General features: G+C 43.3%; 1 long non-coding RNA gene across 1 annotated transcript in view; it reads left to right on the top strand.

The window, feature by feature from the left end:
- LOC118549664 (uncharacterized) overlaps window positions 1-23,458 on the top strand; it is a 51,870-nt gene that overhangs the window by 6,597 nt on the left and 21,815 nt on the right. Inside the window, exons 2-4 of the long non-coding RNA XR_013448504.1 lie at window positions 39-124; window positions 1,038-1,271; window positions 1,355-1,635. This is a non-coding gene — a long non-coding RNA (uncharacterized LOC118549664). The remainder of the gene's footprint in view (window positions 1-38; window positions 125-1,037; window positions 1,272-1,354; window positions 1,636-23,458) is intronic.

Below are 23,458 nucleotides of genomic sequence, written 5' to 3'. Positions count from 1 at the left end.
GCAACGATGTCTTAATTCAGTCATTTCCTTGTATCAAGGGTTTCGCCGTTATTTTATGGAATGAACGTGTTGCTTTGAAAAGAGCGCCATGTGAGGAAATGAATAACTATCGAGTAACTATCGAGTAAGTAAAATCTAAATTCATTCTAGTAACAGACTTTATCACACAGCAGTGTGGCGCCCCAGTGCCTGACCCAGCAGCTAGCAGGGACTCGTTGGGTCACGGCGAGGGAGTTGAGCATTAGGCCAAGGATCCAGGCTTTGGTTAGTGCTTTGTCCAGACCACACTTTCAGGATCACTGGATCAAGAGACTTGCTTTCCAGCGTGTTATTTTGTGAATTTTGAATGAAGAAAAGTAACAATTTTTTTTATTATGTTTGATTAGCCAACATATAGTAGTACATCATTAGTTTTTGATGTAGTGTTCAGTGATTCATTAGTTGTGTATAACACCCAGTGCACATCACAACACGTGCCCTCCTTAATATCCATCACCTGGTTACCCCATCCCCCCACCCCCGCCCTTCTGTAACCTGCAGTTGTCTATTGCACCAAGCAGGAAGGCCATAAAGCCCCAAGGCTTCAGTTTATGGTATTAAGATCTTGAAGACTCAAGATTCTGTTTGTATCAGAAATGAAAAGTTGAGTTGTGCTAGTCAATGTGGAACAGCACAGCACGTATCTTTTCCCATAAAATGAGTTTATTAAATGAAATGTTGATACACTGGGTGACATGGGATGGCCCATCACGCTAATTAAAAGAGATAGCCTGTACTATTAGGCTCCAGAACCTTGTGTTAGGCCTGAAGGGGGTAATAAAACCACAAAACTTCCCCTTGATGGTTGTAAGAGCAAATTCCTGTGTCATGAGTTAAAAACAAACAAACAAACAAACAAACAAGCTGTCTGTAGCGGTCGCTCCTCATATCTTTAACCACAGAGTTCCATAAGATAAAAACAGAAGAATCAGAATTTAAGGCAATGTGTAGTCAGTGTGATTATTATTATTATTATTATTTTTGGTCTTTTTGTTCAGTTTCTTGTTCTGAAATGAGTCTGCCAGCCTCCCAGGCCCACGGATCTGGCGCAGCCCAGCACAGATTCTCTTCTCAGAAGCACAGGTGAAGGGCCTGGCTTCCGCCTCCTGCTGAGGGTTGTAGTTCCTCCTGGGCTGCTTGAGAACCTCCTTGGCCCCCCGACATCCAACTGCCCAAGAACCAATACCTGTGCTGCTCCACAGCACCCGTGGGACCAAGACCCAATTGCATCAGTGAGTAAACTTCCTAGAGAATCTAGAAAGTGAGGCTGCTTCCCTGCCCTCCTTCTCTCTCTCTTTTTTTCTTTTTTAAGTAGGCTCAGCGCCCAGTGTGGGGCTTGAACTCACGACCCTGTGATCAGGAGTCTCACACTCCACCGACTAAGCCAGCCCAGTGCCCCATCGCATGCTCCTGCTTCGATTCATAAAGACGAGAGTGTTGTGGCTGAATCTTATGAATCTTTTTATCAGAAAAATGGCTTCTAGCCAGCTAGCGGCTCCTGGGGTACGTGGCAGGGAATGTGAACACGAGAGTGCATCCCACGCCCGAGGGAAGAGGCATGGGGCCTGCAGGCTGTGGGAGGTCATGCTGTTCTAGGTAAGCAGATCTAGACTTAACCCTGCTTCATTTATGCATCCACTCAACGAACATCTGAGTGCCTACCATGGGCCAGGTTCTGTTCTAGGCATTCATGCTATATCTGTAGACAGATAATTCCTTGACTTTGCAGAGCTTGCAAACAAGCGGAGGGAGCATGTTCTAGACAAAGCGAGTAACTTCCCGGATTTTGTGTTTGTTGATTCTGGGAAGTACCACGTTTCACTTTAGACACTCTGAAGTGGAGATGCCTTCCACAATCACTGGAGTGCTCAAATTTCTGTTGGCTGGGCAGCTGCCTCGAACTCTTCGTCATTGCCCATCAGTCTGCAAGCCTGCGCAGAGCTGTTCATATCGTTGCTACTTTAGTTCAGTTACGCACGGTGTTGGTATGCGTAGGACTTAATTCACCATTTAGCATGTCTTCACAAAAGAGTCCATGATGACTTGGCACTAAAATGAAAAGTTATCATGTCCCCAGAAAAGTGCGGAAGCCAAGAAGCAAATATTCATTCCTGAAAGAAGGACCACAATTCCATATTTCCTAACAAACAACCAGCAGTACTTCCACACCATAGGAAGGGAGGGTGGTACCCCCAAGTGAGGAGAAGCTGTGTCATGTCTTATTAGCTATATTTGCAGAAGGATTGACTATCACATGCCAAGGAATGCAACGGAAGGCAAGAAAAGTCTCTTAAAACCTCTGAATTGCTAAAGGAGACTTGAGAGGCTTGACCTCACGGGAAGGCCATGAGTCACTGGCAAGTCTCAGTGACACACGACATCATGGCGTGCCTTAAAATTCATGCTGCCTTAGCTGAAATCCGATATTTTGAGTGTCATTTGTGTCGTGCAGGAGAATGCAACAGGGGTGAGGTCGGGAGGGGGTGCAGTTTTCAGTGGTGTGGGTGTGTGTGTGCTCACTGAGAAGGTGGCATTCGAGCAAGACGTGGAGGAGCTTGAAACAGCCTTGCTTCCTTCCAGGGGAGGACCGTTCTGGGAAGAGCAACTGGAAAAGAATATTTACTTAAGGCTGTCCTGCAGCCAACCTCAAAATAATTTAAAGCCGTCACTGGGCTGTAAGCTCCACGGAAGACAGAGACTTTGTCTCCCTGTTACTGCTAGATCTCCATGCAGGGCACATAGTAGGCACTCGCTCTGTGTTTGTCAATTAAGTGATTAAACTCAACAAAGGGAAAGAAATACAGTGAGCAGTGAAACTATTAATACTTGAAGTTACATTTAAATGATTGCTGTCAGTGTAGTTGTGAAGTTTAATACTGTTGTGGTCTGAATATTTGCATCCCCCCAGATTCATATAGTGGAATTCTAATGCCCGAGGTGGTGGGATTAGCAGGTGGGGCCGTCAGGAGTACTCATGGGTGTGGTTAGTGCCCTCACAAAGAAACCCCAGGAGCTCTCTATGCTCTTCTGCCATGGGGGGATACAATAAGAAGTCTGCGACCCGGAAGAGGGCCCTCACTTGGCCGTGCTGCCACCCTCATCTCAGACTTTCAGTAGGTGAATGGATACATTATCCGTGGTACATCCCCCGCAGTGGAATATTATGTAATGCTGAAAGGAAATGAGCTATCAAACCATGAAAAGCCATGGAGGAAACTTACATGCATATCACTAAGTGAAGGAAGCTGTCTGAGAAGGCCACCTACTTGATCATTCCAACTATAGCCCATTCTGGAAAAGGCAAACTATGGAGACAGTAAAGGATCAGTATTTGCCAGAGGTTGGCAGGGGTCAGGAGGGGTGAACAGGCAGAGCACAGAGGATTTTTAAGGCAGTGAAATTATTCTATAGGACATTCAATGGTGGATCCATGTTGTTAGACATTTGTCCAAATCCATAGAGTACGAAACACCAAGAGGGCCCTTGAGGTCAACTAATGATGTGTCCCACTCTGGTGGGGGGTGTTGGTAGTGTGGGAGGCTGTGCGTGGGGGGGAGGTTAGGAGGCAGATGGGAAATCTCTGTACTTGCCCCTCAATTTTGCTGTGAACCTAAAACTGCTCTAAACAATAAAGTCTATTAGAAGGAAAAGAAAAAAGCAGTATGATAAAAGGCCCTACCAATAATAATTATAATTTTAAAACTAAAAATCTACATTATTCCAACAAACCCTAAGGGCCAGGGGCCATTAAGAAGAGGAGGGGTTATAAGAAGTTGTGAAATCTCATCTGGTTTGACTCGGAGAAGTTATAAATACTATTTAATTATTGATGTTGCTAAGAAAATGTAGTTTGAGTTAGTTAAAAGTTGAAGTAAAACTAGTAGAATAGAAATAGAATGTAGAACTTCAAAAAGAGTACAGAAAAGAACAACAACAAAAAAACCAACCCCTAATGAATCCAGTATATGTTAGGAAAGGAAAAGAAAAACACTGGGAAAATAGAAATAGAAAACATAAATGGGGGCGCCTGGGTGGCTCAGTTGGTGAAGCGTTTGCCTTCGGCTCAGGTCATGATCTCAGGATCCTGGGATCGAGTCCTGCATCAGGCTCCCTGTTCAGTGGGAAGCCTGCTTCTCCCTCTGCACACACCCCCCACATGCACGCACTCTCTCTCTCTCACTGTCTCTCTCAAATAAATAAATAGAAAATCTTAAAAAAAAAAAAAACATAAACGGAGCTGGAAAGAAGAGCATGACACCTAGCAGAGCAAAGGTGGATTCCCCTGATCAGGGGCTGCCTGGTTCTGGGTGTGGGGAGAGAGGAGGGGGCTGCATGGGACGTACTTTCGGGCCTCCTGGAGTGGGGTAGGTACTGGCAGGGGATGCTCTGGGGGCCAGCCCCCTTCATCCGAGGACGCTTGCAGAAAAGGAAGGGAGTTTTCAAAACCTGGTTCATTCCTTCCCAGCCACCTGTCTGCTTGGGGGTCTCCAGATGTTTTGAGTGGCGGGAAATCGGGAAGGCGTTAACACAGAAGCAAAGACTTCATCCATCACCTTTCCCTCTTCTGCAAGCTTTGGGGCACGCGGCTCCTCAAGGCTCACACTGTCTGGCTCGCTGGCCCCCCATCGATGTTGGGAGACCGTCGGGCAAATCCTCTCCTCCCCGGTCAGCTGTGCGCCCTGCAGGAAGCTGAGGGTGTGGACACAGCGCCTGTGCAGTCTCGGTCGTTGTTTCTGTTTCTCGTCCGCTCAATGTCCCTTTGGCCCAGCCTTGTCTTCAGGCAGCTGGGAGCTCGAGGACTTGGCAGGACCATCTTGGGAAAGTGCTTCTGCTCCTCCACGAGGCCGTCTTTCAGTCCTGCCCCAGCCGCTGCACGCCGTCCGCAGCGCTCTCTATGTTTCTGGCCTGTTGATGATCCTCTTTGCTATTTCCCAGCATTCTTTCCTTTGCACGTTTTTATGTTCTGTGTTATTTCAGTGGAAGTTTGAGAGGAAGGGGATATGAAGGGCAACCTGAAGATGCAAGTTGCTGTTGCAAAATGGCAACCTTGTTACAACGAGTGTACTCTGCTTACTTTGAGGGTCAAAACACTCACTTGGGGGTACCAAATCAGTTACAATGTTTGTTAAGAAACAAAGCCCATTCTTTTGAGCACAAAAGTGCTTCCCCAGGGCCTTTGTGTGACTCTTCTCACTGCTGGGCTGGCCCTTCCCCCAGATGCTCATGTAGCTTTTATCCTCTTCACTCAGTTCTCTACTCAGATGTCCCCTCCTCAGAGGGACAGTTCCTGAGTACCTTTACCTTCTCTCTCCTTCCTTGCTTTATTTCTTAGCACTTGTCACTCCTTGACTTTGTATTATGTATTCATCTGTTTGCTTTTTGCCTTTCCTCTCAATAGGTAAAAACTCCAAAAGGACAGGGCCTTTGCCAACATCTCTCCCTAGCACCTAGAACCGTGCCTGACACACAGACCTACTCTATCGGTATTTGTGATTATAAGGCTCTGTGATCGTGGAGAAGGGCGACCGGTCCAGCTGGGTTGGCTGAACCCCAGTCTTCACTTCCCTTTCTGTAATGTCAGATTCACACAACAGCTTGCCTTATAGTTTTAGTTGTTTTTCATATCTGGATTAAAAAAAAATACCTCGCATTTCATTGCATAGTAATACATCGACATTCTGGTTAACAAAGCAGCCCTCTGTGATGTTGAGTTACGGAGCCTGGAGATGTCACCATGTCAGAAGTCTACCCCGGCTGCCAGTCTGCTTGGTGTTGGTGGTGTCCCTCCGAGTATAACCTTTTGTTTGTGAGCACGTAGCTCGGATCTGCCAGCTGGACCATCACTCAGATAATAAGGCGGTATAGCAGTTCCCAATGGCTGTGTTTGCTTGGGTCTGTCCTCGGCTGCCATGATTTTATTAATACCAGCAGTCACTCTTTACCATTCTATTATTTTCCTGGGTGATTAATGGTAAGCCTATGGATGAAAGGAGCTTTACAATAGTAAACGATTACTTAAGTCATGCTTTGACTACCTCCAGCTGCCTGTTCAAGTGGAAACCAACTGCTCAAGGAGGAAAGTAATTGCTAGATGTAGAATTTAAGTACCAAGAAGTGTTAACGTAGGAAACAATGTTCCGAGGAGGACCGAGCATCGTGCGCACGGCCGGCTGGCTTCCAGAGCGGCGGTCAGGCCGTGGCCGGGATCAGCTACCTCATTAGCAATCTGCAGGTCCTAAAGTCCTCCAGGAGAGAGACATAAGCCAGGAACAATAGTTGTTGTGAGGAAAGAAGGAGGGAGCAGTGGACAGTGTGTAATTGGGATCAAAACAAAGTGGACTGTTGTGCGCCCCTCCAATCCATCGGTCATACAATCTCCAGCTTTTATTTAAACAGTGAAAATCTTACCATGTTACCTCCTGCCCCCTCCTCCAGAGTTCTGAAAAAAGGTCTCTAGATGTCCACATGGGGACCTCTGTCTTGGTCCCCTGTAAATCCATAGTTCTCACTGGCCTTCAGGAGAGACCCCAGGCTCCTGAGCTGGATTCTGATCAGATGGAAGCATCTTTCGTGGCGCTTGCAGACACTGGGCATCCCCAGAGTCGCCCCCTCCATCTCCCTCCCTGTCTTTGTCCACTTCAGGCACTGCCGTTCATCTTTAAGGAACAACCCAAACGCCACCTCCTCTGAATCCTTGGCTCAGACTCAGCCGGTCACTCCCTCTGTTGTGCCCAGCCCTGGGCGTCGCTCTCTGGTTGCATTCATTTCATGGGATAGTGGGTAGTGGCTTTCCTGTACCCTTCCCCTCTAGATTGTGAGTTTCTGAGGTGTTCAGACCACGTCTTGCTCATCTTGGGGGCCTCTGTGCAGGCCCCCAGTGCCTGATCACAGAAGATGCTCAGCAAGGTAGTTGAATAACTCAACAAATGACAATCATTATCACATCAGAGATGTGGGATGCACCTCTCAGGACCAACCTCCCTTCCCACCGTGCCCTGTGGGAAAGCTGATGTCAGCCAGACCTGAGCACGGCCCATGCCTTGCTCGCTCCAGCGTGCTCAGGACTTTCACTCCCCCAGGCCTGGAGTATCCTTCCCCTTTCCCTGGCCCTTCCAGCTCCCACCCATCTTGAAGCCCTAGCTAGAAGTTATAATGTGTCTGTTCAGTCCTAGTTGTAATGTGTCTGCTTCCCTTGATTATCTATGGACCCCTGAGGATAGACACTTTATCTTTCATCGCTGTAGTTTGGAGCCTGGTTGAGTGCATAGAACATGGGATTTATTCCATAAATGGGCTGTGTGTGTGTGTGTGTGTGTGTGTGTGTGTGTGTGTAAATGAAAGATATACACTTAATGTTCTCGTTATTCCTTTGGGACTTACTTACTCCTGGTATTTTAGTTGCCTTTTTATATCTTAGACTTCTCGAAATTACCTTCAGTACCTATCCCAGGCCTGAAGATTTACTAGGCCCTTAACAAATATTGTTTGGTTACTCAAGGCTTTCCCTAATATTGTGTGTCACCACTTATATTCTGTCATTATTAAATTTCGTAACGTTATCCCAGAAGCGAAAAACAAACACTTACTTTAAACTTTAAGTCCAGGCTTTCTCAGAGAAGCAGTATTGTGATAATCCTAAATAAATAGATAAACATGTAAGTAAATAGAGTGCTTGCTGCTGGGTGGCAGAAAAGTAGCTCAACACTAGAGGTCCCTCTCTCCATATCATCCAATGGCCCTTCGCAGGTCCCTCGCCAGCTTTGGCTTGGAACAAAAAGTAAGGAGCAAAGGAAATTTGAACCAGTGAATTCTCTGTGGCATTGCAAATTAGATCTTATACATCAGGCCTGCATCGCCGAGGCTCTGGCAGAACCACAAGAAGAGTACTATTTTCTGCCCCCAAATTCTAGCCCTGGTTTAATTTTATTCTATTTATATCTGGCTCTTGAATTAGCCATGGGACTTTATTTAGCTCTTTTTATCTCATCCCCATCTGGAAGGCAATCTGGGTTTGGTTGCTAGTTTTATACTGAATTCTCACTGTGGAATATCTGCAAGGAATGGTGTTCCCCTGTCCCTCATAGTGGCATGGCAAATGGCAAAGCTGAAATAGTTCGGTAATGAGATGGATGTCTTTACTCAGGGGAAACCATGGTTGGGGGAGTAGGGTACCTCACAAGCTGCAGAGTGCTCTTCCCGAGGGATTCTGGGCAAGAGCAAGTTTTATAGTGTTGGAAGAGGCAATGTGGAAACAGGTCAGGGATTCCTTTTCAGGCTTGCAGGTCCTGCTTTCTAGGGCAGGGGGAGCTAGCTCGAGCTCTGAGGGAGTATGGTGACTGGCGTTATGTTAGCTTTCCTTGACTGCTGTGACCTGTAAGCCAGGCTGACTTAGGTTTAGATCTGTGGTGTGGGCCAGGCCACTGGGGCAGCCTCCATTTCGTGGGCTCCAATATAGGAATTAACTTGATCAGTTCCCCCGCTTTGAGAGTATTGATCAAAATGTAAGATATTGGTGCCATTCTGAGCTGTTGCTTTTTGTTGGTGCTGGAGTCAGGTTGGATCTCCAACTGGAAATCACAGGTTAGGATATCAAGGTCTCGGGCCCTTAGTTGGCCTTTTTTTTTTTTTCATCTTGTTTTTGGCATTCTGAGTGAAGGGAGATGATTTGTCTGGTCACCAGCGGCTGCCATATGCATTTAAAGCTTTTGAGAGAACACAGTGTACCAGGGAGACTATTAGAATGAATGACTATAAGCAGGACAATATCCAACGTTTGGAGGATGGTCGGGAGCCATGATCCCCATGACCCAAACTAACTTAGATCAAATAGATCAAAGAAAGGCCCCGTTGAAGGAGTCACTTTTTGTAAGCCAAGTGATTTCATTTAGCTGGCTCTCAACTTTCCCAGAAGTGTTCATTTAAGTGCAGCAAGTCAGCTGCAAAGAGAGTCAAAGGCTATGCTATTATCAAGAGCAGCCCTGGCCAGAGAGGGTAGGGGTTTTTGTTGGCCAGCTATTGCAGTAGCAGGAGATTCTGCAACACTTTCAAGAGTTAAGGAGAGGTTCCTCATCATAGCCTCATGTATGCTTACTTGGAGCCAGGGTAGTAGGGATCTGCCAAAGGAAGCGAATTTTTTTTTTTTTTTTTTTTTTTTTTTTAAGATTTTGTTTATTTATTTGACAGAGAGAGACACAGCGAGAGAGGGAACACAAGCAGGGGGAGTGGGGGAGGGAGAAGCAGGCTTCCCGCGGAGCAGGAGCCCGATGCGGGGCTCGATCCCAGGACCCTGGGATCATGACCTGAGCCGAAGGCAGACGCTTAAACTGAGCCACCCAGGCGCCCCGAAGGGAAGCGAATTTTGAATCCTGAATGCCTCCTGATAATTCCCATTTGAGCCTGGGATGTCGGTTGAGAGGGGCAGCCCGCCATGAAGGTTTGGTTGTGGACAGCCAGGTGTGCTGAAGTAGCCCAGACCACGGCTCCCAACCATTTCCCATCTATTTAAACATCGAACCGCCCATCAGTGAGGGGGTACGAGTCCTCCGCAGATAAAGAAAAGCCCAGGAGGAGCACATTGGCATTGCTAAAAGTGATGTCCTGTGTGGAGGCTGTTGGAACAGTGGAGTGCATGGCGACCAGCCGAGGCTCTGACCTGGAAAGATGATAGCCCTGGAGGCAAGTCAGACTGAAGAATCTAGAGACAACAAGAGGATATTAGACTAATTTCTTTTTCTGTTGGGCATTGCCTTGCAGGCTCAGGGTTAGGGAGTCTGACGCTATAGAGAGGGGGCTTAGTGTGGACAAGGCAATCAGGCAGTGGAAAGAAGCAGAGAAAAGTTTGTAACTGGGAGAACTACAGGATCCCCAGCCTCATGGACTGACCGGGGTGTTTGATGGCAAACCCATCAATCAGATAGGTTTCTCCCTTTCCATGAACTCCAGAAATATGGATGATAGCATTATTTTTCCAAGTGGCAGTAAGAGAAAGAATGGCAAAGCAGATACCAAGGGTCTCGAGAAGGGGTTTTGTGATGAGAGGGTAAAGGACCAGGATTCTTGTTCTAATGTCTTGGGTGGAAGCAGTCTACTTTGTGATTTCAGTAGATTCTTGTCCCAGTAAGCTTGATTTTGAGGACTCCAGTGTTTGAACAGGATGCAGAGTCATGTGGAGCCTTCTTCAGTTGTGAAATATGCACCTAAATTTCAACATCTTGTAATTTGGCAGTGGTGTCTGTGCCCAGGAGTTCTTGGGAGGGTTCTTTCCATGAATCTCACTTTTGCAAAAGCATCACATTAAAATAATAATTGTCTGTAAATGACAAAAGACTTAAAAATGCCCGTGGTTAAAAATCTGCGGAGAGTTCAGTTGATAAGGAAATGTTGTTATTTCTGTGGCATACAAAAATTTAGGGTAATAATTAAACAATGAGAATGTTGACAAATTTCTAGACTTAAACTAATTTTTGGAATACCTGTATTAGTAACATATATCCAAACACATGTAACCTAAGGTTTATCATCACTTCTTATCTGACAACGCTACCCACATACTTCAGCATACCAAATAAACCTAATTTAACCTTTCTCCTTTACAAGGTGAGAGACAAATCCTTTGAAATTTCCCAGGAATTCTCTGGGAAATCTCAAAGTTACTTTGAGGCCATAAGACTCCATTTAGAATTTGGTTTGGAGGACTTGTCAAAATGGCAAAAGGTTTGAACATTTGACTGAGTAGAATCACAAATAATTAGGAAATAATACTTAATTATCTTATTTCACCAAAGTGACAATGGAAGATGTTAAAGGCAAATACAGAAGGTTACATAGTGATGAACAAAACTTACCTCATTGAATATTGAGAAGACTGGGTTTTCTTAACTAATCCTACCTGATAAAGACAACAGGAAGCACAGTGAATTATTTTGGTAAGACACAAAATTTTTGCTGTCCAAGTAGATTACTCAAAAGTTAAAAAAGAAAAAAAAAGCTTTCACAATTTCTTATGAAGAACAGACCAACAGTCCAAAAAAACTTTGTCCTTTTAACAGAGAGAAAACCAAATTCTAATTTGGTTCCAGTGTACTTTTTATATTAAAACTTATTTTTTAAAAACTTAAATCCATTCCAATCTTGGCCAGTTTAACCACACCTAAAATTCCTTTCCCAAGATTTTTTCTCATAAATACTTTACAATATTTTTTATATCCATTCAAATTTGTCTTAATCCCCCCCTTTTCATTCTGGATCAATAATTTTACTTTAGCACAAAATTACTCTCCTTTTCCCTTAATAAAAAACACACCCCCAGACCTCATACTTTTTCTTACAAAAACACATCCTACTTTCTTTTCATAAAGTTGTTAGCTTTATTATTTCTAGTAGTTTTAATTACATATATTGATTAGAATTCTTAACCCTTAGAATCATTAATTTCTAGTGAAAACCAAGAAGTAAGCATTTGTGGACTGTCAAACTACAATTCTGTGGATTGGCCAAACTATATATATATAATTTCTAGAAGTATATTCTTCCTTGTAGTGAATTTTTCAATGTGGCATGAAACATGTTTATGAATAGACTCAAATATCTTTTAGTCCCTCTGTAAAAGAAAGCCAAAAGTGGACAAACCTATGTTCAGTAATTAATGGTTCAGTATTTTATTTCAATATTTTATCAGTATTCAATGAATATTCATCATTTGACTAATTTTAGTATGACTTTAAGGTTTCAAGTTACCATATTTTTTTTTAAAGATTTTATTTATTTGACAGAAAGATAGACAGCTTGAGAAGGAACACAAGCAGGGGGAGTAGGAGAGGGAGAAGCAGGCTTCCCGCCGAGCAGGGAACCTGATGTGGTGCTCTATCCCAGTACCCTGGAATCATGACCTGAGCTGAAGGCGCATGCTTAACAACTGAGCCACCCAGGTGCCCCAAGTTACCTTATTTTTTAAGTAGACACGCCATGAACGTAATTATTGTTGAAAAGTTTATAAACTTGTATCTTACTTACATCTATTTAATTTACTTGTTCTTAATAATTATGTTTACTCATGAGACATTAAACAGCTAAATATTTTACGTCATCCTTCTTGCCAACAAATTTTGTAACAGAGATAACATGAGCTTATTTGACTGTTAGTAGACCTAAGTAGAATAAAAGTTTTGTGCAGGATTGTATTTAGTATTGATAGCTCTAAAGAGCTGTCAAGAGTTTTTGTTTTTGTTTTGTTTTTAAGTAGGCTCCATGCCCAGCGTGTAGTCCAATGCAGGGCTTGAACTCAGGACCCAGCTCAGGTCTTGAGATCAAGAGTCAGAGGCTTCATGGAGCCACCCAGGTACCCCAAGACATGTCTGTTTTAATTAAACTAACTAACAAACTAGTTTTTATTTACTGAATATTACCCTAGATCATGAAAACTTAAACAACATTTGTGTTAGTTTCTAAATTTCTGAGAGTATACTTGATTTATATAAATGCTTAATTTTCTTTAAGCTAATCAAATAGAATTCTTTACAAAATAATTTTGACAGTACCAAGGTAGAAGAAAAATCACATAACACACACACATATAGACATACATAGTATACAGACAGATAAAAAACAGATCCGATAGCCTTTGTTTTAAAATTTTAGCCATTTAGGGGTGCCTGGGTGGCTCAGTCGTTAAGCGTCTGCCTTTGGCTCAGGTCATGATCTCAGGGTCCTGGGATCGAGCTCCGCATTGGGCTCCCTGCTCAGTGGGGAGCCTGCTTCTCCCTCTCCCTCTGCCCCTGCTTGTGCTCTCTCTCTCTGTGTCTGTCTTTCTCTCTCTGTGTCAAATAAATAAATAAAATCTAAAATAAAAATAAAATTTTAGCCATTTAGATGGGTACGATAATGCAAAACTCACTAATTTATAAAAGAACAGCTGGATCCAAAGTGTGTTTCTAGCAGAAGGAATAAATTAAGCTTACCTGCTCAGATGGCTTCATCTTTGTGAAGATTTTTCATTTTCCTAGTTTCCAAATTGCCTTTTCCTTTTTTCTTCTCTTTTTTCCTTCCCATAAGAATTACCTCTTTGAAGTTTGCATTTCAAAGAGATGGCCCTCAGTTCCTGGAGAAGACTAGGTAGAACATTTACATCTCAAAGGCACAGGGAAAGAATGCAAGTCCCTCTGAGAAGGATTTTGTTTCCTAAATTCAGAATTTTACAATACCTCCAGGCCTTTATAGATGAATTGGGGAGGTTTTAGGATTGGTAAAGAGGATAGGTGGGCTTTGAATTGCTTTTTGAGCTGAATGTCTGTTCTTGTAAAGGCTCAATTTATAAGATAAGGACAGTTGTTTTTAATTTCTCAGAATTGGGTTTTAACCTGAGTGACCTCACAGGCTGGCCTGCCCATTCAACTACATTATCTTTGGTTTCCTTCTTTTTTTTCTTTCCAGTTTGCTTCTTTATATCCTTATACCAGGGAGAAGATCTTCAAGTAAGATGGAAATCAAAACATTCCCCATGTTCTAGATTTAGAGCTCTTTGTCTTTGGAATGTTTTTCTTTCCTTCTGGGTACACAGTTTCATTTAGCTTAGGGGAGGAAGACATAAAAAAAAGTTCCTATCAGGCTCTGAATATCAGCTTTCAATTTGGCCAATTTCTGACCACAGAGCTGCTTAAAAAATCCCTTCAAATATCTTGTCAGGTTTCACCCAAGACAAACAGTCAATTTTCCTGGCAGTGTTGAACAGCCCCCTGGATGCACAGGTGCCCCGCAGAGGGTGCAAAAGATCGTACCCTCTCAAGATCCAGAGCCCCTGCCAACGATCCCCTGGAGAAGGAAAGATTTAGACAGTTTCTCTTAGAACTGGCAAAAGTTGAAAGGACCCCAGCCACAAATGGAGTGCAACCCACATTTCTTTTTGGCCATATCTAGCTGCAAATGGGCTGTGATCTGCATTTCTGTGTGGCCATATTTTTAGAGCCCCCAACGGGAAGTTTGCCAAGCCAAGTTCTCAGGACACCACATGAGACAAACAAGAAGGCAACAGTTGTTGGGCGCCTGGGTGGCTCAGATAGCTGGGCGTCTGCCTTCAGCTCAGGTCGTGATCGCCAGGTCCTGGGATCTAGCCCCCCAGTCAGGCTCTCGGCTCAGCGGGGAGTCCGCTTCTCCCTCTGCCTCTTCCTCTCCCCCCTGCTCATTCTCTCTCTCTCAAATGAATAAATAAAATCTCTTTTTAAAAAAGAAGGTAACAGTTGTCTCTGGGAGAGAAAGGATCAGTAATCAAGGGGTCTGGATTTGGAAAGGAAGGGCCATGAAACTTTACCTTCCTCTTGATTGGGCGCAGCAGAGGTTTGGGAGAGCTGAGTCTGGTAAGGATTCTCACCCTTTGTCCGCTTCTGCCAGTTTTCCTAGGATCTCACCTACAGGATCCCAAGCAAGTGGGGTTTAAAGTGGAGAGTGTAGTCCTGGTATCTACCAGAATTTGGCAAAGTTTTCCATTAATTTTAATTTTAGTTTCCCCGTGGCTGTTTAAGGGAATAGCTGGTAGTAGTTACAGGAGAATCCTTTGGATCCTGTCAGTCTGAGAGGGGCCCATATGGAGGCCTTCCACTGAGGGTAGATGTTGGGTGTCTGTAAGACCACTAACTTGGCAGACTTTTGTTTATAGTCACGTAGTCTCTTCAGAGTAGAAAGACAGTTCAGATAGAGATTAGTAGTCCCTAAGTATTCAGGTAAAGGAGGATAAAGGGGAGTAGTGGGGCTCATCACATCAGCCTTATGGTCTTTTAGGTACCTCTGTGTCTAATTTTTCATTAGCTTTTTGCAATGAGTGTTTCAGTGAAGCTCTTTCGGAATTTTGAAGCCCTTTGGAGGCTTCTGAGTGCCAGTTAAAATAGATACCCTATTCTGTTTGTTGATTTGGGAACAATTTATTTTTTCACAATACTTAACTTAAGGGGCCATTTTCCCCCCATACGAAACCAATAACACCAAAATTTTACATTCTTCCAGCAAATTAAAAAGGTAATCAAGGTCATGTTTTGGGCCATCAAAAATAATGTAAAGACCTAATTTAGCATTTTGCGGCTGAAAAGGATTTTATTCTCTATCCAATATCTCCTCTTATAGATAGGGAAATTGAGGCCCAGGACAGTTCAATGGGTTCCCTAAGTCCATACAGTCAACTGGGTTAGAAGGCTTAAAAGTTTAGAAATAAAGTTAGGATTAAGAACTGGGTCTCCTGATCCCTAGGAAATTGCTCTACATTGAGCAAAAATGACTTGAGAGCTATTTGTGTGGGTTGGCTTATAGATTCATTGTGGAACCAAGACTCTTTCTGCTTTGTTATGTTTCTACTACTTTCAGCAAAAGATGAATACTTTTTTAAGTCACTGGCCACTTTCTGATTCATTTTCTCTCTCTCTCAGTCCACTATAAAGAAATTTTTTATCTTAATTTTAAAGCATCCCTAAGCTAAGTGGAATTATTTAAGAGAATAAATTAGGGTAATTTAAGTGGTGTTATTGGAAAAAATGTAGAAAAACCTTTTAGTGAAGAAAGTGAATATGTAAACTGGTGAGGACCTGAACAATGTCAATGTCAAAACAGAAGACGAATATACAAATTCACTTGACAAATGTAAAGAGAAGAAAGGCCAGAAAAAGCAGAATGGAAGTCTCACAGAATATTTTATCTCTCATCTTCGTTTGAAAAATGGCAGGAGGAAAATTGTAAGAAACTATCATTAAATGAGTCAATCTATAAAGTAGGAAACAAACAAAAAATGAGCAGTATTTTGACTGCAACCCACTCAGACCAGCAGTTGCCATAAGACAGCTGGTGTCTGAGTATAACCACCGCCCCTTTTTTAAATTGGGGTATAATTGACATATAATATTGATTTAATTTTGGATATACAACATAGTGATTCAATATTTGTATATACTGCAAAATGATCACCACAATAGGTCTAGTTAACATCTATCACCACACATAGTTACAGCATTTTGCTTTTGTAATGAGAACTTTTAAGATCTACTCTCTTAGGGGCTTTCAAATATACAGTGAAGTATTATTAACTCTAGTTGCCCTGCTGTACATTACATCTCATCACTCGCTTATTTTATAACTGGGAAGTTTGTACCTTTTGACTCCCTTCACCCATTTCACCCCTGATCCTGGTCTGGCAACCACTGATCCATTCTCAGTATTTATGAGCTTGTTTTTTTCTTTTTTTAAAGATTCTACATATAGGTGAGATCGTAGGGGATTTGTCTTTGTCTGACTTATTTCACTTAGCATAATGCCTTCAAGGTCTATTCATGTTACTGCAAATGGTAAAACTTCATTCTCTTTTTATGGTTAAATAATATCCAATATATATTGAATAATATATTATTGATATATAATATTAAAAATATTGTGTATATATGCCACATTTTCTTTACCCATTTACCCATTGATGGACACTTAAGTTATTTCCACGTCTTGGCTATTGTAAATAATGCTGCAATGAACATGGGGGTGCATATATCTTTTTGACTTAATGTTTTTGTTTTCTTTGGATAAATACCCAGATGTGAAAATGCTGGATCACATGGTAATTTTTAATTTGTTGAGGAACCTCCATACTGTTTTCCATGTGGCTGCACCAATTTACATTCCCACCAACAGTGCACAAGGGTTTCCTTTTCTCTACATCCTTACCAACACTCTTTTTTGTCTTTTTGATAATATCCATTCTAATAGGTGTGAGGTGATATCTCATTGTGGTTTTTATTTGCATTTCCTTGATGATGAGTGATGTTGAGCATCTATTCAAGTGCCTGCTGGCCATCTGTATGCCTTTTTTGGAATAATGTCTATTCAGATCCTCTGCCTATTTTTTAATGGGATTATTTGGTTTTTTAAATATTGAGTTGCATGAGTTCTTTATATATTTGAATATTAACCCTTGTCAAATATATGATTTGCAAATATTTTCTCCCATTCAATAGGTTTCGAATGCACTTCTTAAATGAATGATCTTGTCTAATTGGAATATTCCCCATAATAGCCATTTTAATTCCAGGTTGTCCAGTAAGATTTTTGCCATTTTTGTAGACATCTATAGCTTCCAGGACCGTAGTTTTAGACATAAAATAAGCAGTTGTGTTCAAAAGTGGCATGTTTAATTCTTTGAAACTTGGGAATCACATTTCTTTAGCCAAGCCTTGGGTATCTTGGACCAAATTAATATGTAAGGGGATGTGTCCCTGAGTTAGGGATTTTGGGGTGTTTTACAGTGTACCTTGTTGTACAGAGATTTTCTTGAGATTGGTAGGTGACCTACTGTCAGTCTAACCCATTTCATGAGCAATTTATCCTGGCACGGGAGCTTTAAAGAGTTGGATGGTGAGCACTCTAACAACTTTTAAGTGGTTGACCCATGACCACCAACTTTGCAGCTTTGGCTCTCAGAGTCCCATGGGTAACAGATCTATTATGTCTTTCATGAGATTTCTTTATAGTGGTAGATGTTCTAATGGCTATTAATAGTCTTGACTTAGGCCTACTTAGATTTTGATGTGGTCAAAAAATCCAAATTTCTCCTCTAAATTTATTTCTCCAAGTCCCCAGCAGTTTATACTATGGACTTCCCTCCAGGCCCTGTGAGTCTTCTGATGACTGGCATCTTGTTTTCTTAGACTGAGGGGTGTACCCATTATCTTCCTTGTTGAAATAGTCCTCCCTCATTCAACTAGATTTACTGTTTCTGGCTGCCTGTGCACAGTTTCTGAGATCTGTCAGGACCCCCTAAAGGCATTTACCTTGTAGATGAGGTTCGACACAAACCCAAATGTTGTGGTTCACAAAGTCTCACCTGGAAAATCTGGAGTCGGAAGGATTAAGACAAGCTCAAGGGGCTGAGAATACAGAGTTTGATCTGAGAGAAGCTTTGAGAGATCCTGGAGAGCAGCCTAAAAGGCAGAGAATCACAAGGTACCTTCACCTGGATCCAGGAGAGGTCTCCAGGATCTTTGGCAGCCGTCCCATCTTGCCACCCAAACTGTCCAATGACAAAACTAAAACAATTAGTAATGAGTTTGATGTCCTTTATTCAAGGGAAAACAATCCATGGATTGGGGAGTACAGTGTCTCATAAACAGAGGAACATGCTTCCTGAAGGATTCTGGGCAAGAACAAGTTTTATAAAGTGTTAGAGGAGGCAGCATGGAAACAGGGCATGACTGGCTAGTCATCCTATTTTCTACAGTAAGGTGAGCTAGCTAAAGCTGAGTCAGAGGGTTGTGATTGGAGTACGTTAGCCTTCCTTGACAGGTGTTTCCCATAAGTGCAAGTTGACTTATGTTTAGGTTTGTGACGTGGGCCAGGCCACTGGCAGGGCGAGAGCGGAGGGCTCCCATTTGTGGGTCCTGATATCCAAGTTAGCTTTCTCACACATGAAGGATATGAGAATGAACTCAAGTACCAGGGTCTCACAGCTCAGGCTGTGCCTTTTCCAGGGCTGGCTTCACACCTCAAGGGTCAGGGCTCCTCTCAGCCATGGAGCACCTTCATTATTCACAAGCGGCCTGAAGTGCTGCAGAGGAGGCTCTAGGTGGGCACGTTATTCTTTCCACCAAGGATCAATAACTCATAACAAATCAGTAGAGGAGCTGGGGTAAACACTGCTTTGAAATGAGAGACAAATTTTCACTTGTGTTACTAAGTTTAGCTTATGTTACTAAATAATAGGAAGACAACTTTCAAGGAACTAAGAAAATTAAGTTTCAGCTTTTTGTCATGGTGCTGACAGAGTTGTGAAGAAGAGGAGGCGAAAGGTGGAGGGTTCCCTGTAACCTCCTTGTCGCTAAAGCAAATATAGCTTTTTCAGGACCAATTTTGTATGATCTCCCAACTACAACACTGCAGACCCAGGCAAGAACCCGCCGCCCCCTTCTCTATCTGTATCACGAGGAGCCTCCATCCCTTCCCCTGTGAGCACCTGCCCCTTGGCACTTTGTTCCCCGGCGATGCACACAGGCAGCATGGGCCACCCTACATGGCACAAACTTGGGGGGAGGTTAGTGGTGGCCCTGGATGGAGGCTCTGGGCAATCTGATTGTGGAATTCTGGGGTCAAGAAGTGGCGGGTAAGCTCTGGTTATTTGGGGTTGGGGGGGATATCCTCTCGGCCTTGCGAACTCCTGCCTCTAGCTAGAGAATGACCAGCTCAAGGCCTAGGACCCTGGTTGTCCAGACATAAGGGTGATCTCAAGGTCTCCATTCTTGGTTCCTTTGTTTTCTGGTTCTATGTTCAGTGCTCCCTGAGCTAACGCCTTCCCAACTCAGGACCAGGGAATATCCCATGACTAACCACATCCTGTGGCGAAGTTCTTAAAGATTTTACCAAATCCAATGGCTTTGGACTTGGCACAAAATGTATATAGCAAAGGAAATTTAAACCAGCAAATACTTGGTCAAGGCAAGCTTTCTTCTGGAGAGTTGAGATGGGGTTGGAAGTGGTAGAAAATGATACAACTTATCTATGCACTTCTACATCCGGGCATAACTCATTTTATTGCACTTTGCAGATGGAGGTAGGGGCAAGGGCAGGCCATCGGAAGACAGGTCACCTTGGCAGGAACATTATTTGGAGTTACAAAGCAATCAAAATCAAACAGATTCAGGAAAAGCTCTTTGCCTCCCCTACAACTGCCTAAAAATAATTTAGATAGAGGACCTCCTCCAGGAAGAGGGCTATCACCCCAGATCACCACATTATGATGTGGAGCAGGTATGGCGGACAGGGAGGAACCTGCTCAATCAAAATCCTCTCTTTGTCCCATAGTTTCTGAGTGGCCCAGCAAGACTTTGTTTACCATTTATTCTTTTTTTTTTTTTAAGATTTTATTTTTATTTATTTGACAGAGAGAGACACAGTGCGAGAGGGAACACAAGCAGGGGAAGTGGGAGAGGGAGAAGCAGGCTTCCTACTGAGCAGGGAGCCCGATGCGGGGCTCGATCCCAGGACCCTGGGATCATGACCTGAGCCGAAGGCAGGCGCTTAACGACTGAGCCACCCAGGCACCCCTACCATTTATTCTTTTTCATCTTCCTGTGAATTGCACGTCCCTCCTCTGAAGTCCCAGACCCCTAACCTCTTCTCCTTAGTTCAGGATGACACATACACTTCATTTTACCTGATTGTCTTTGGAATTTCCATATCTGTGTGGATTCCCTTGTATGTATGCTATGAAATTTGATTTTCTCCTGCTAATCTGTCTCATGTCAATGTGATTCTTAGTTCAGCTAGAAGGACCTTGAAGGGGACAGGAATTCTTGCTCCCCGACACAGATACTGGTTTTTTGGTTTTATTTGTTTGTTTGTTTTTACAAGTTGAAGGTTGGTGGCAGCCCTGCATTGAGCAAGTTTATTGGTGCCATTTTTCCAACAGCATTTGCTCAATTTATGTCTGTAGGTCACATTTTAGTAATTCTCACAGTGTTTCAACTTTTTTGCTATTACATTTGTTATGGTGGTCTATGATTAGTGATTACCCATCACTCGCTAGAAGCTTCAATGATGGTTAACATTTTTTAACAATAAAGTATTTTTAAAATTAAGGTACATACGTTGTTCTTTTAGACACAATGCTATTGCACAATTAATAAACTACAGTATAGTGTCAACATAACTTCTATATGCACTGGGAAACCAAAACCTTCCTTTAACTTCCTTTATTGCGACACTTGCTTTATTGCGGGGGTCTGGAACCGAACCCGCGGCATCTCCAGGATGTGCCTGTACGTTACCAGTGTCCCCACTTGCTCCAAAGTGATTCTTGACTACTTTCAGAATGGGCTACCCCCAGAGAATGCTGAGGGTTTTAAACCAGAAGGCCAAACCCCCTTTGCTGGGAGTTTACAAAGGGTGGAGGTGGGGGTGATGTCACGGACACGGCCTCCCATTGGGAAAGACTCTACAGATGTTTCTGACATCTCACTTTCAAAGGCCATGTGTCAGATTATAGACACGTTAGTTTGCCACCTTGGAATTCCGCTTGGGGTTTTGGCAGAGAGCGTCTTAGCTGGCTGTGACCTGGCCACAAAGTGGGAGGAAGTTAATGTGTTTTGCATGTTATTGGCAACTCCGGGCCCTCCTCCGGTAGTGAAATAACTCAGGAAATTCTTTTGCTGACTCCTTACTGTTTTCATTTTCCCCACAGAAACACAACTCAGGGGCCTCTGTGATTTCCAAATCAATGAGCAGGAACACCTGTGAATCGCCAATGGCTTGAAACTTTGGGGAAACAAAGCTCAAAACCTGACAGTGGCCTTCTGATTAATTAAGGGAGAGGCAGTGTGCAACCTTGGATCCAGAGCAAGCTGCATTTTCCCAGCATCTTGTCCCTTGTTTGGTTATGAACACGTCCAACCTCCTATGAGGTGCCCAGATTCTGAAATGGAATCCAATTAACCTTTTGCAGAGTTTCAGCTGGGAGGCTGTACAGCACATTTGTTTCCCTAATTCTGCCGTCGTCATGATGCTAATCGATGATAGCACATTGAGGGACCTAATAGTCATTGTGTTTTTATAGCCTGGCAATTAACTTCTCCATTTTACTGCAGCCTGGAAGGCTGGAATCCCAAGGCAGGATTCTCCCTCACAGCTTCCCTTGCTTCTGAGCTGTGCTGTTTGTGTATTTGGCAGGTGCCGGAAAAGCGCCCCTCCATGTACCCTCCCCTCCGTGGGATTACAGCAGAACAACAATTAAGCTTCACTAAGAAGAATGTCAGTTTCAAAACATTACAATCTCTTTCTATATGGAATGCGTTTCTTTGGGAGATGTAGAGCCTCTACTGGGCCAGTAATTTAAAAATAAGTATTTCTGAGAGATTGGGGTATTCTGGTTATAAATTGCTGTGTTGCAAATGACACCAAAAACTTTAGTAGCTTAAGGCAAAAATATTCATTTATCGCCACCGTATAGGTGTGCTAAGTGACCATAACAAAGTACCGCAGACTGGCGGCTTAAACAAAGAAATTTATTTTTTTGAGGTTCAGAGATCAAGGTGTAGGGAGGGTTGGTTTCTTCCGAGGCCCCTCTCCATGGCTCTTCAATGGCCATCTTCTTCCCGTGTCCTCACATGGTCTTCTCCTTCTTGTCTGTGTCCTAATCTCCTCTTCTTATAAGGACACCAGTAAGACTGGATTAGGGCCCACCCTAAAGTCCTCTTGTTAACTTACTTACCTCTTTAAAGGCCCTACCTCCAAATACAGGCACATTCTGAGGTCCTGGGATTTTGGACTTCAACCTGTGAATTTGGGGGGACACTTGTGCATCTACCATTTGGACAGAGGTCAGCAGAGACAACTCATTTGTGCTCCCCAATATCTGGGGCATGAGTAGGGATGACTGGGGCAGCTGTGGCCATCTCTCTCTTCAGTGGCTCTCTCCCTAAGTGCCCTCTCCATCACTGGCTGCTTCAGGGTGGCCGACTTCTTACTTATGTGCTGGGTCTGGGATCCAAGAAAATGAGGCAGAAGAAGCTACAAGGCCTTTTACAGCTCAGTCTTAGAGGTCATTGTTAGTCCTCCTTTATTCAATGGGTCACACAGGGCCAGCTCCAAATCAGCATGGGAAGGGTCTGCAAGCATGTGAATTGTGGGAGGTCTGGATCACTGGGGCGCCATCTTGGAGGCTGGCTCCCACAGGAGAGAAGATGGGCCTAATGCACATTGCTGAAAGGAGGATAGATTCTTGGGAGAGTTGAGGTAATCATGAGTCTGGTCGTGGCAACAGAGAGAAGGGAGAGATTTGAGGAATGTTTTAGAATTAAAAATGACAGGGCTTTGCCACTGGTTTGGGGGTGAGTTGTGGTGGTGGTGATTGTGTGTGTGTTGTGTGTGTGTGTGTGTGTGTGTGTGTGTTGGGGCATGGTTCTAGAATGCTTTTTCATGGACAAGTCTTGGTCAGACATCCAAATGGATGTAGATATCCATGGCATGGTCTCCATGATGTCCAGTTGACATCATATCAACAAAATCTACATGGAACACTTGGGGCCAGATTGGTTTCAATATTGAAATTACGCTAGGACCCCAGAGGTCTCCAGCTATGGAGAAAAGAACCCCAGTGCTGTGACAATGACCACTTGGCAAGGCTTTCATGAGCATTAAGTGAGGCTTATTTCATTTCTATGAAGGGCCTGGTAGCTGGTAAGTGATAAGCCAAAGTTTATTTCTTTTCCTTTATGGTCTTATGATAATTTATGGCCTTAAAATAATTTCTTTAAAAAATAAGATTTTAAAAATAGTAATTCCACTTCCCTAGCAATTTCAGAAAGTTTATTTCAGGCTTAGGCACAGTTTCTAACTCTGTATAATAGATGAACCAATACACTATAGTTTAGCGGGAGTCAAGCCAACACAATCACCCCAAAGGTATTTGAAA

The sequence above is a fragment of the Halichoerus grypus genome, chromosome 6 (assembly GCF_964656455.1).
Source record: "Halichoerus grypus chromosome 6, mHalGry1.hap1.1, whole genome shotgun sequence".
NCBI classification, from domain to species: domain Eukaryota; kingdom Metazoa; phylum Chordata; class Mammalia; order Carnivora; family Phocidae; genus Halichoerus; species Halichoerus grypus.
The sequence above is the reverse complement of the archived record's forward strand: the minus strand, read 5'-3'. Positions and strand labels throughout refer to the sequence as shown.